This window comes from Artemia sp. Qi Xiang Cuo, chromosome 16, assembly GCF_049724085.1.
Source record: "Artemia sp. Qi Xiang Cuo chromosome 16, ASM4972408v1, whole genome shotgun sequence".
NCBI classification, from domain to species: Eukaryota; Metazoa; Arthropoda; class Branchiopoda; order Anostraca; family Artemiidae; genus Artemia; species Artemia sp. Qi Xiang Cuo.
In genome coordinates, this window is record NC_142809.1 from 19,972,202 (window position 1) to 19,985,645 (window position 13,444).

At 35.8% G+C, this 13,444-nt stretch overlaps 1 pseudogene; it reads right to left on the bottom strand.

Annotated features, from left to right (window-relative positions):
* Window positions 1-262: 262 nt before the first annotated feature.
* LOC148942663 (interferon-induced very large GTPase 1-like) lies at window positions 263-8,576 on the bottom strand (annotated as a pseudogene).
* Between the last annotated feature and the right edge of the window lie 4,868 nt (window positions 8,577-13,444).

Genomic DNA, 13,444 nt, shown 5'->3' on the forward strand with positions numbered 1-13,444 from the left:
ATTATCTTTTGCATAAATCCAACCAACTAGACCGTCTGGCTGATGAAAAGTGTCATGAGAACCGTTCAGATAAAACAACCGTTCAGATAATAGGTCAACTCCAAATAACTGAGTCGTGTGATTATTCATTTAAGCCTAGTGTACAGCATTTTCGACATTCAGTGGAGGATTTTCTGTATCTGCGTTTCGGAAAATGTTGTTAAAATATTTTTGAAACATTACCTCCAATTGTTGTCTTGTTTTTTCTTTGAGACTCTTCATTCTAGTTCGTTTGTTTTAATAAATTGTATTGCCCTTCATATTTCAGGATATATAATTTTCTTAGGGTCTGATATATTCGCCCTATTTCCAGGTACACGTGTCTTTCGATGGCCATTTCAAAAGACAGGTCTAAATTAAAGTTTTTCAAGAACTCCCAATCCAAAAACAAATAAATATCCAGACTTTCAATTTTTCGAGCACTCCTTCCAGACTGACCAACACCCTGTTCATGGATATACTCTCGAAAATTGATAAGTTGCAAGCTGAATTCTTCATCTGGGATGTCATTTGGTGGATCCCCTTTTGTGTTACATCCAAATACACGTATATCTTCTTCATTGACGGACACTTGTGGGAAGCTACCGGATGTATTTACATCTAAAACTTCCAAATAATTTGCTTTTTCAAAAGATTCAACAATAAGTGTCGTAGATAGTTGCGTAAAAATGTTCAGAAGTTTGTTTCTGTTTTCTTGATAACACTTCCACCTGACTGTAAGCTGCAAAAATTTTGCAGCTAAGCACGCCCCCTCTTTCTTCTGCCAACTTTAAACCTTTATAGGCAAGTGAAACAATAGGCAGTATCTCGTTTAAGGCATTGTCACTTTCACCTTTAATAACTAGAATGACTGCATGTGATGGTAAGATAGACAGGGTCGTAATATTATTATCACGCTTCGCTCAGCCATGAATACCTTTGTGAACGTACACCTTCCGTGTCCAATATAACCACGTAGTCATACTCTTTTCCCTTTTCTGTCCTTAATAGGGTCATTGTAAGACCTCTAGTACATTGACATATACTGGCTGTAAGACGAATACCAAACACTGTATTCAGCAATGTTGACTTTCCACTGCTTTGCTCTTCCAGCACGGATAACGCAAAAATTCTTTTATTTGGAAGCAAAGAGCTAAAAATTTTGAATATTGCACCAATCCAATCAACATTTTGCATATTTGCATCTCCATCGTCGAGCTCTAAAGTTTCACCTGCAATCAAACATGCCGTAGCCATGTGTGGTAACATTCCAAATCTACACATTTTCCTGATGAATAAAATAACTAAACTTCCCTCCATAGGTGACGGAGCGAAAGAAGAGCATAGTTACGTCTCTCTTTTGCATTCAATAGCTCTTTCCTATTAGGTTCTATCTGATCATCATGTTCAGGGCTTTTTCCAAGTATTTGTATACTTTCCAAGAAGTTTTTGTTTTTTGACTTCTTCTAAGTTGACCCACAATTTAAGATTCTTTGATATTCACTGACATATTATCATCAGTAGCGCGAACATGAAGCAGAATATTGTCTATATTAATCTTTTGGACTCCTTTCAGGAAATTGTTGATAAGTGGGTCGTGTTTGTTTTTGTTATTGAATCGTAACTTTTCTTCTTTTGATATTTCTTCTGTATCTCTAAACGACTGCCTGTGTCATTGACAATTTCAAATTCGTTTAATTTTCTCTCGATTCCCTTTCTCTTGCAAAACTCTTTTGTAATATCAAGACATTTGACCTATAAGCTGCAATTGATTGTGCTAAGACTGTTTTGTGAGAATGTATACTTATAAAATGAGAAACCTTCTAAATAAGAAACCCTCTGTATAACAGAGGACGTGTCCTTTAGCTCTGCAACAACATCTTCCAGTATCTGTCTCATTTCATCTTCAGATATATTTGACAGAATATCTTGTGGTGTAAATCATGAGCCAGATAAAAGTTCAACATTTCTGAAAAACAATTTAGAAAATCTGCAGCTGATGAACGATTGGTTGGGTTTTCTTGAAAAAGAATTGTAACTTCTCTTCCAAAACTGCTCAAGTCACTCATTTTTTTCTACGATCTGTAAAAGAATATGTATTTAAACAGCTTATTAACAGCACAACGTACAACTAAAATTATTCTTGTAAAAAGGTAATCAGCTACATATAAGTCACTTTTCATAAAATTCTTCTGTTGGTACCCAAATTAGTCTTTTTTGGTCCCTAAACTCAATGTAGCAGTTTTTTCAATTGAGCCTTTAAATATTTTGGGTTTTGTCAACAAGCTTGATATCCATAAAAGAATATTTGTGACCCTTTATGAGACCCCATTATCAAGGGGGTGATTTGTCATTATTTTGTTTTTACATTTAAGTTATTCTTGGTCCAAGAGCTCATAACTATAAATTTAAAACTAACTGTGATGAAAGATTTTAGTCCATTTCTGGGCCTTCTACCCTCTTCTGCCCTAGAACGAAACTTTTGATTCCTTAGACCCATACAACGAACCTTGAAAATTTTGAGCCAATTACAAACCCAACAACGAACAAGCTTCTTTTTCAATTATTCATTAAAAAAAAACTTTCGGAAAAATAAGTTTTTCAAAGAAAAGTAAAGGCCATTTTAAATATAAGCTCAGCAGATGCGTATACATTTCAGAATTCAAGCTTAAAATGACCAGAATTTACCATTAAAGAATAATTTAAACCAAAAAAAAAGAGAAATTAAATAAACAGGCATTGGAAAGACATACAACAAGTAATAATATACCTGAATAAATATATCTTAAAGCGAGCAATACTTAGATTGAATATGAAAATCAAGCTTAAAACGAAAAAAAAATTTCCTATTGAAGTATAAATGAAACTTAAAACGAACAGAAATTAAATAAACAATCAATGCAAACAAACATACAATAGATATTAATATAAATTAATAAATAAATCTTAAAACGAGTGGAACTTAAATTGAATATGCAAATCAAGCTTGAAATGAACAAAAATCACTACGAACAAGAGTTTGGGTATGACCTCCTTCTCTCACTGTAAAAGTCTAAAATCTACAGCGTCATTGGGGCTTTACTGAAAACTATATGCGTTTTGAACAGTCTTGGAAAGTATAAACTACATCAAATTGAATATTTTAATATAAAATGATATTAATCGTTGAAAGATCCATCAGTTCAAGAATTTATTTCACTGTAATTGTATTTTTATTTTCAATGCTGTAAGAACTGGAAAAGAAAATATTCGTAATATAATCCGTTGTCAGTTAAGTGCCAATGACGCAGTAGGCTTTTGGTTTTTATTTACAGTTAGGATAAGAGGCAGTATCCAAACCCTTTTTTGTAGGGAAACTATATTCGTCTTTAACAACTTTAAAAAGAGCTAATAAATTAAACTGAATATTTGATGTTTAATGATATTATTCGCTGAAAGCTCATCAGTTCAAAATGCTACTACGATTTTAATGTTTATTTTCAATATTAAGTACAAAATAAAACATTTGTAATAAAATTGGTTTTCAGTAAAGCGCCAATGATGCAGTAGGTTTTAGACTGTTACAGTGAGAGAAGGAGGCGATACCCAAACTCTTGTTTTTAGAGATTTTTGTTCGTTTCAAGCTTGATTTGCATATTCAATTTAAGTTTCACTCGTTTTAAGACCTATTTATTCATTTACATTAATATCTATAGTTTGTTTGTTTGCATTGATTGTTTATTTAATTTCTGTTCGTTTTAAGTTTCATTTATACTTTAATAGCAAAATATTTTTTTCTGTTTTCAGCTTTATTTTCATATTCAATCTAAGTATTACTCGCTTTAAGATCTATTTATTCATTTTATTATTACTTGTTGTATGTTTTTGCTATGATTGTTTATTTAATTTCTGTTCGTTTTGGGTTTCATTTATTTTTTAATAGTGATTTCTGGTCGTTTTGACTTTGAGTTTTAAATGGTATTTGTATCTGCTGAGCTTAAGTTTAAAATGGCCTTTACTTTTATTTGAAAAACTTATTTTTCGGAAAGTTTTTTTTTCTATTAATTTTTTTTCGTTTTTGATCGCAAAAAGATTAAAGTTTTTAAAAATTCCTTATTTAAAAATCAAACTTAAAAAAAAAATCAAACATTATTCAAAGTATAAAAACTGATATAAAAGTAACAATATCAAATTGAAAAAATGGGTTTGTGTCAACCTCGGAGTTTTTATTTCATATATACTGTTTGATTTAGAGTAATATTTATAGTTGTTTTAGTGCTTTATTATTGTGTTGTAAGGCCCACAAAAAGCCAAGCTTCTTGGGCCAAATAATTTTTCTTTACGTTTGTAATAGAGTTTAGTATTAATAAAATGATTGATGATTGATTGATGATTTATTATCTGATGTTTGAACTGTTTTTAACAAAATTGCTATTTCAAAATTTTTATCGGGTGGGTTTGGGGAAAAAGGGCCCAGGGGGACTAGATTAAGCTTCGGTTCCTTTTGACTCTTTAAAAGTGAACTAGAACCATTTTTATTTTCAATCAAATGAGCCCTCGCTGAAGTTTATACGAGTATCCCTTCTATAAGAACCATATAAATCCCCAGAGTATATTTTACGACGACTGTCCCTGGACCCTGGGGGCTTGTGTCGACCCTGGAGTTTTAGTATCCGATGGTTGAACTATTTTCAACCAAATGGTCACCTGAAATTATTATCGTATCGGTTTATTCATTAGTTGCCCTCCAATCTTTTTTCACTCTGAGAAAATGAACTACAACTTTTAATTTCCATTCAAATGAACTCTCTCTGAAGTTTATACGAGCATACCTTCCATAAGACCCATATAAGCCCCCAGAGCAATACTTACAACGCCTGTCCTGGGGGGGGGGTGTCGACACAGGAGTTTTTCTTATCTGATCTTTGTAATATTTTTAACGAAATGACCATTCGTAAAGGAGTTTTTGTTATATGATCTTTGAACTGATTTTAACAAAATGGCTACCTCAAATTATTTATCAGATGTATTTGGGTAAAAAAGGCTTGGAGGGGGGGGCAGTTGCCCTCGTGATCACTTTTGACTCTTAAAAAGGGAACTAGAACTCTCGATTTCCAATCGAATGAGCCCATTTATTCGACGACCCCTTCTATATGAATTGCCTCTGGGAAAAAAATAAATGGAGTGTGGGGGGAGGATAGCTGCCCTCCAATCACTTTTGACTCTTAAAAGGTGAATTACAACTTTCAATTCCCTATCAAATGAGCCCTCTAGGAAGTTTATTAGAGAATCCCTTCCTTAACAATAACATCTTCCTCCAGGGCATAGACTATCAGGCTTACCCTTGGGCCTGGGGGAGCTGTGTCGACACAGTAGTTTTTTGTTATCTGAACTTTGACCTGTTTTTACAAAATGTCTATCTTACAATTTTTGTCTGATACATTTAGGGCGGGGAGGAGGGGGGGGGGGCTAGTTGCCCTCCGATCCCTTTTGACTCTAAAAAAGAGAACAAGAACTTTCAATTTCAAATCAAATGAGCCCGCTCCGACGTTTATACGAACATCCCTTCCATAAGAACTATATATGCCCCTAGAGCATTACTCATAACACCTGCCTCCGGTCCCTGGCAGGTTCTGTTGACACAGGAATTTTTCTTATCTGACCTTTGAATTATTTTTAATGAAATGGCTTAAAAATTTTATCGGATGGGCTTGGGGAAAAAAGGAGTGCTGGGGGGGGGGGGCGGGGGCTCGTTGCCCTCGGATATCTTTTGACTCTTAAAAATTGAACAAGAACTTTCAATTTCCAATCAAATTAGCCCCCTCTGAAGTTTATACGAGCATCCCTTTCATAAGAACCATATACGCCCCCAGGACAACACTTACAACGCCTATCCACCGGGCTCTGGGGGGCGTTTTTGTCATCTAATTTTTTAACAATTTCCAAAACACTGGCTATCTTAAAATTTTTAGCAGACGGGTTTGGGGAAAAAGAGAGCGTGGGGGGGGGACTAGTTTAACTCTCTTAAATCTTAAATAGTGAACTAGAACTTTAAATTTCCAATCAAATTAGCCCTCTATGAAGTTTATACGAGCATCCCTTTCATAAGAACCCTACAGGCCCATAGGGCATTACTAAGAATGCCTTCCCCAGTGCCCTGGGAGGTTCTATCGACACCGGATTTTTTCTTATCCGACCTTTGGACTATTTTAAACAAAATGTCTATCTATTAATTTTCATCAGATGGGTTTTGAAAAAGAAGGCATGGGGGGGGCCTAGCTGCCCTTGGTCTTTTGACTATTCCTTTGACTATTGAAAAGTGAGCTCGAACTTTCAAGATCCAATCAAATAAGCCCTCTCTGAAGCTTATACGAGAATCCCTTTCATACGAACAATATATGCCCCAGGGCATAACTTACAACACCTGCCCCCGGGCCCTGGAGGGTTGTGACGACACCTGAGTGTTTGTTATCTGACTAATGAGCAATTTTGAACTTAATGGCTATCTCAAAATTTTTATTGTATGCATTTGGGGAAAAAAGGGCGTGGGGGGGGGGCTAGTAGCCCTCCAATCTCTTTTGACTCTAAAAAACCGAACTAAATCTTTCAATTTCCAATCAAATGAACCAACTTACAACACCTGCCCTCGGGTCCTGGAGGGCTGCGTTGACCCCTGAGTTTTCGCCATATGGTCTTTGAACTATTTAAAAAAAAAATCTATCTCAAAGTTCTTATCCGATGGGTTTGCGGAAAAAAGGGCGTGAAGACGGGTAGGGGCGGGGGGGGGGGGGTAGGTGCCCTCGGATCTCTTTTGACTCTTAAAAAGTGAACTAGAACATACAATTTCCAATCAAATGATTCCTCTTTGAAGTTAATGCGAGCATCCCTTCCATAAAACCCATATATGCCCCCACGGCATAACTTACAACGCCTGCCCCCGGGCCCTGGTGGGTTGGGTCGACACAAGAATTTCTGTTATTTGATCCTTGAATTATTTTTAACAAAATAGCTATCTTAAAATTTTTATTGAATGCATTGGGGAAAATAGGGTTTGGGGGGGGGGAGAGCTGGTTACCCTCCACTATCTTTTGACGCTTAAAAAGTGAACTAGAACTTTCAATTTCCAATCAAATGAGCCCTCTCTGAAGTTTATACGAGCATTCCTTCCATATTAACCATATATGTCCCCAGGGCATAACGTACAACCCTTGCCCCTGAAGTCTATGGGGGGAGTATCTTGCTCAAACATATAGTTTCCAGAAATTTCAACTATGTTGAACAAAATGACTCTATCACAACTTTGATTGGATGTGTTTGGATAAATGGTGGGCGTGGAAGGGTTATTGCCTTAGTAGAATCCCTTTCGACTATTAAAAAGGGAACTAGCTATTTAAATTTCCAATCAAATGAGCCCTTTCTGAAGTTTCTACGACAACGTTGTCTATACAAAACCTTATATACCCCCAGGGCATAACCCTTGTCCTGTGGGCTGTGGGGGAGGTGTCATCCTCAAAGACCTAATTTCCAGAACTTAAAACTACGTTTAATAAAATCGCTATCTCAAAATTTTGACTGGATGTGTTTGGGGAAAAGGTGGGTGTGAGAGGGGGGTTATTTGCACTCCAATCACTTTCGACTATTAAAAAGGGCACTAACTCTTTGAAATGAGCCTTTTTTGAAGTTTCTACGACAACGTCTTCTATAAAAAACTTATATGCCCCCAGGGCATAACTTAAAATCCTTGCCCTGAGGGTTGTGGGGAAGTGACCTCCTCAAAAACATATTTTCTTTCTGGAAATCGACTACGGTGAACAAAACGGCAATCTCAAAATTTTGATTGGATGTGCTTGGGGGAATGATGGGCGTGGGGGGGAATAGTTGCCCTCCAATCAGTTTCGACTATTAAAAAGGGCACTAGCCCTTTGAATTTCCAGTCCAATGAGCCTTTTTAGAAGTTTCTACGACAATGCCTTCTATAAAAACCTTATATGGCCCCAGGGCATAACTTAAAACCCTTGCCCTGAGGGTTGTGGGGGAGTGTCCTGCTCAAAACATATTTTCTGTCTGGAAATCAACTACGCTGAACAAAATGGATATCTCAAAATTTTGATTGGATGTGTTTGGGGGGAATGGTGGGGGGGGGCTAGTTGGCCTCCAATCACTTTCGACTATAAAAAATTTGAATTTCCTTTGAATTTCCAATCGAATGAGCCTATTTTGAAGTTTCTACGACAACTCCTATAAAAACCATAATAACAAAATGGCTATCTCAAAATTTTGATTGGATGTGTTTGGGGGAATGCTGGGCGTGGGGGGGTAGTTGCCCTCCAATAACTTTTGACTATTAAAAATTGCACTAGAACTCTCGACTTCCAATCGAATGAGCCCCCTTTGAAGTTTCTACGACGACCCCTTCGATATGGAGTGCATCTGAAAAAAAAATAATAAATAATAAAACAATGAAGCCGTATGGCCTTTACTATAGGCAACGCTATAGTGTTGCCTCTGATAGAACATATATTTGAACGAACAGGAAAATGCGTTATTACAGCACTTGCCCCAGCGGCTCTGCAGACCATGTCATCTTTGAAGGCAAATTAACTGAATCTTACAATCGTTTTGGACAAAATAAATATTTCACATTTATATGGCATGTCTTTTGGGGTTACTGGGAGGGGCATGTGAGAGGGGCTGGTTGTCCTTCAATCAGAATCTATCCTTAAAAGGACATGTGAAACCTCAGTTGCCAATTAAGTGAGTTTTTTCTATAGTTTTTAAGAGCTCCCCTTCCATAGAGAGTGTCCGAAAACAACAACGACACAAGACAGTGCAGGCTTGTGGCTCTTTATTACAGGCTGCACTAGAACGTTGCCTCTGAAATTAATAATATTGCCATTGTCCATTACTTCTGTTTGAAGATTGACATTATTTGTACTTGTTATAATAGTTTTTGTTGTTTTTAAAGCTTACGATCTCCATAGTATCATTTATTTTTCGCATGGCGACTTTGGAAAACTGAGTTTTGAAAGCAAAGTCTTTAAATTTAAAGTAGAAATGAAATGATTTCATAGCCTTTTCTTATATTTCAAGCATAATACCTAAATATGGTCTAAAGGAGAACAATAGACAAGCAAGAATCAAATAGTTCATAGTACCGAGCTCCATAGATCAGTGTTAACAGGAAGGTTGATAGATTACGCACTATTGATGAAGTTAGTGTCACAAAGAAGTTTTCGGTCAATAGGACTAAGCAGTCCAAAATAAGAACCATGGGCTAGCTATGCCTCCAGCTCCCACTACTCCCACCATAAAAATACAAACAAACTAAAGGTCTTTTGACTGCCATGCACACATTACATTTTGTCAATCCCACTCTGTAAAATCGTATCCCCCTTAGGTAAAGATTTAGTTCAAGTTCCCCATCATATTTTGTAAAAATTTTTAGCGTAGCCTAAATTGTACCAGTGTCAGTAGTAATGGTAATAGTAGGAACAGTAGTAGCAGTAATAGTGTTGTATCAGTAGTATTAGTAGTAATAGTACTAGCAGCAGTATTAATAGCTATAGTAGCAAGTACTTCTTGCCTTTCGGTCAGTTTAATATCCCACTCATGACGCCCCTGAAGTTTCCTCTTGATACCGTAAGCCGTTCCAAAGATAGGGCTGATACCGTATCAGCAATCAGTATACAAAAAGTAAGTTTTGATTTAGTTCAACTTCCCATCCCCCAACCTTTCCTCAGATGTTTTATTTCAGTTCCTAAGCCTTGGTTAGGTACTCACAACAGAAGCAGTAGTTTTGTGATCGTGGTAGGCTACCACTGGTAGCAGAAGAAGTTGTGATAGCCCTAGTAGTGGAGGTAATTTTAGTAGTAGTAGTGGCGTACAAATATTCCTTTTTGGTCAATTGATCATCTCACTTATCATTTTCTGAAAGTTCCAAATTAATATACTTAGTCATTCTTGAGTTACGCCCTTTTGACAGCCCGTATGCATATAACGTGTACTGATTTAGTTCAACACCCCCCTCAAAATTATCTTGAATACTTACCTGAATATCCTTCCTCTTTTTGGAACGTAAAAGTCAAACATTCCCACCTTTCTAATTAGAGAAAGCATGTCATATGCAAAGAATGAATTATTGTCTAGCTTACAGCCTGAGGGCTGTGGGGAAGTTAACATCCCTAAAGGCATAAATAGAGGACTTTTCAACAATGTTGAAGAAAATAGCTTTCTCAAAATGTGATTGGATGTTTTATTGGGAAGCGATGAGCGTTGCGGGGGGGGGGGGGGGGGGTCGGTGGCCCCCAAAAAAATGACCGTGAATTTGACATATACTGACATTTCTTCCTTAAGGTTTTGATAATTTTTCATTTATGAAAGTAATAAAGGTGAAAACAATTCAAATGTATTTTGTATTCAGTAAAGCGCAAATTATGTTCTGATCGTGAGATGTTTCGTTTTAAGCTTTATTTATTTATTGATAGTGATTTGTGATAGTTTTACGCATGGGAGATCATTTGACTTTATTTTTGCTCATTTTTGGCTTAATGGAGCTCTTTACTTTTCCTTGAAAGACTTGTCTTGTGGAAATTTTTTGTAACTAATTTCTGTTCGTTTTTTATTGACATTAATTAAAAAAAATTTTTTCCAGAAAATAAGTTTTTCAAACAGTTCGTGGTAACGAACTGTAAGTAAGGAGGGACCCGACTCAATGGTAACCGAAAATCTAGAAAACGGGTTTTGGATTCCAATAGATACATCAAAAGAATCAAATTTTAATGCTGATTTTAAATATATAAGTTTCATCAAGTTTAGTCCTACCTATTAAAAGTTACGCGGCTGAGAAAATTTGACTGATTTTCGAAAAAAGGGAGAAAGACCCTCTAAAATTTATAGAATCTTAATGAAAATCACACCATCATATTCAGCGTATCAAAGAACCCTACTGTAGAGGTTTCAAGCTCATATCTACAAAAATGTGGAATTTTGCATTTTTTGCCAGAAGAAAGATCACGGATGCGTGTTTATTTATTGTTTTTTTTTGTGTTTTGTTTTTTCAATTGGTGATCGTATCGACCCAGTGGTCCTAGAATATCGTGGGAGGGCTCATTGGAACGGAAATTAAAAGTTCTAGTGCCCTTTTTAAGTGACCAAAAAAAGGAGGGCAACTAGGCCTCCTCCCACGCTCACTTTTTTCCCAAAGTCACCTGATCAGAATTTTGAGATAGCCATTTTGTTCAGCATGGTTGAAAATATGATAAGTATGTCCTTTAGGAGGTCTTTATCCTCCGAAGTCCCTGGGAGGAGGGCTGAAAGTTATGAACTTTACCCAATGTTAACATATAGTATTGGTTATTGGAAAATATACAGACGTTTTCAGGGGGGATTTTTTCTGGTAGTGGGGGGGGGGGGTCGGGAGTTATTTGGGAGGATCTTTCCATGAAGGAAGTTTTCATGGGAGAAGGGACATTGCTATGAAGGGGGTGCCAGATTTCCCAGCATTATTTAAAAAAGGATCAGAAATTAAACACAAAAAAACAAGTTTTCAACTGAAAGTAAGGAGCAACATCAAAACTTAAAACGAACAGAAAATATTACGTATATGATTTGGTTCACCCAATAGTCCATACTTCGTCTTTAGAGCCAACTATATTTTAGCACTCTCAGGAGAGCTTTTTATTTTAAATAGCGGTCTGTTTAAGTAAGGGGTCATTTTTAAAGAATTATAACAAAATTCGAACTGTACCTTAAATAGCAATGCATGTAATAGAGGGCGAGTTCTCTAATATACGTAATAAATATATATGGATATAAAAATTTGTTGCGTAAGTTAATTCGTAAGTTACTTATATTTATTACTAATAAAAACGTTCGTAAATAAAATTAAACAAGTTTCGAGATAGCAATTTAACCAAATAAAACTAAAATTAATATGAAAATCTTTTTTTAATTATCCATGTACGGCGAGCCAAAATCAAACCTGTATTAATTCAAAAACGTTCAAAAATTAAATAAAAAAACAGGTTTTTTTTAACTGTAAGTAAGGAACGACGTTAAAACTTGAAACGAATAGAAATTATTCCGCATATGAAAGGGGCTGTGCCCTCCTCAACGCCTCGCTCTTTACGCTAAAGTTTGACTTTCTCACAACTCTACTTTTTTAAACCATAAAAACCTTAGCGTAAAGAGCGAGGCGTTGAGGAGGGGATAGCCGCTTTCATATATGGAATAATTTCTGTTCGTTTTAAGTTTTAATGTCGTTCTTTACTTTCAGTTAAAAAAAACTTGTTTTTTTTTATTTAATAAAAAAAAAGTAAAGAACTCCATTAAACCAAAAATGAACAAAATAGAATCAAATAATCTAACAAGCATACAACTTCCACAAATCAATATCAATAAATAAATGAAACCCAAAAGAAACAGAAATTAAAATAAATAATCGGGTCAAACTCAAAACGAACAGAAATTGATATGAGTAGGGTTCTAAAACCATACGCTTTCTAAAAGCCAGAATATAATTTATACTTTACTGAAACAAATTCAAATGAATTTACTGAAAAAAAATGTGCATTGTCAATTTAATATACATATGCTGATATTTATTCCTTAAAATTTTAATTAATCTTTTATTTATTAAAGTAATAAAAATGAAAACATTAAAAAAAAAATTTCTCCAATCACTTTCGACTATTAAAAAGGGCACTAGCCCATTCAATTTCCAATCGAATGAGCCCTTTTGGAAGTTTTTACGACAACAATTTCTATAAGAACTTTATATGCCCCCAGGGCACAGCTTGCAACCTTTGCCCTGTGAGTTTTGGAGGGGGGTTGTAATCCTCAAAGACCTAATTTTGCAAAACTTTAAACTACGTTGAACAAAATTGCTATCTCAAAATTTTGATTGGATGTGTCTGAATTGGATTGGAATTGGATTTGATTGGATGAGTGGGGTATTAAAAATGGCACTAGCCCTTTCAATTTCCAATCGAATGAGCCCTCTTTGAAGTTTCTATAACAACGCTTTCTATAAAAACCTTATATGCCCCCAAAGCATAACTTAAAATCCTTACCCTGAGGTCTGTAGGGGGGGGGGGGGAGTTGTCATCCTCAAAGACCTAATTTCCAGAACTTTCATCTACGTTGAAAAAAAATGGCTATCTTATAATTTTCATTGGATGTCTTTGGGGAAATGGTGGGCGTAAGAGGGGGGTCAGTTGCCCTCCAATCACTTTCTACTACTACAAAGGGCACTAATCTTTTCAATTTCCAACCAAATGAGCCCTTTTTGAAGTTTTTATGATAACCCTTTCTATAAGAAATTTATATGCCCTCGGGGCATAACTTACAACCCTTGCCCTGAGGGCTGTGGAGGGTTGTCATCCTCAAAGACATAATTTCCAGAACTTTCAACAATTCTGAAAAAAATGGCTATCTCAAAATTTTGATT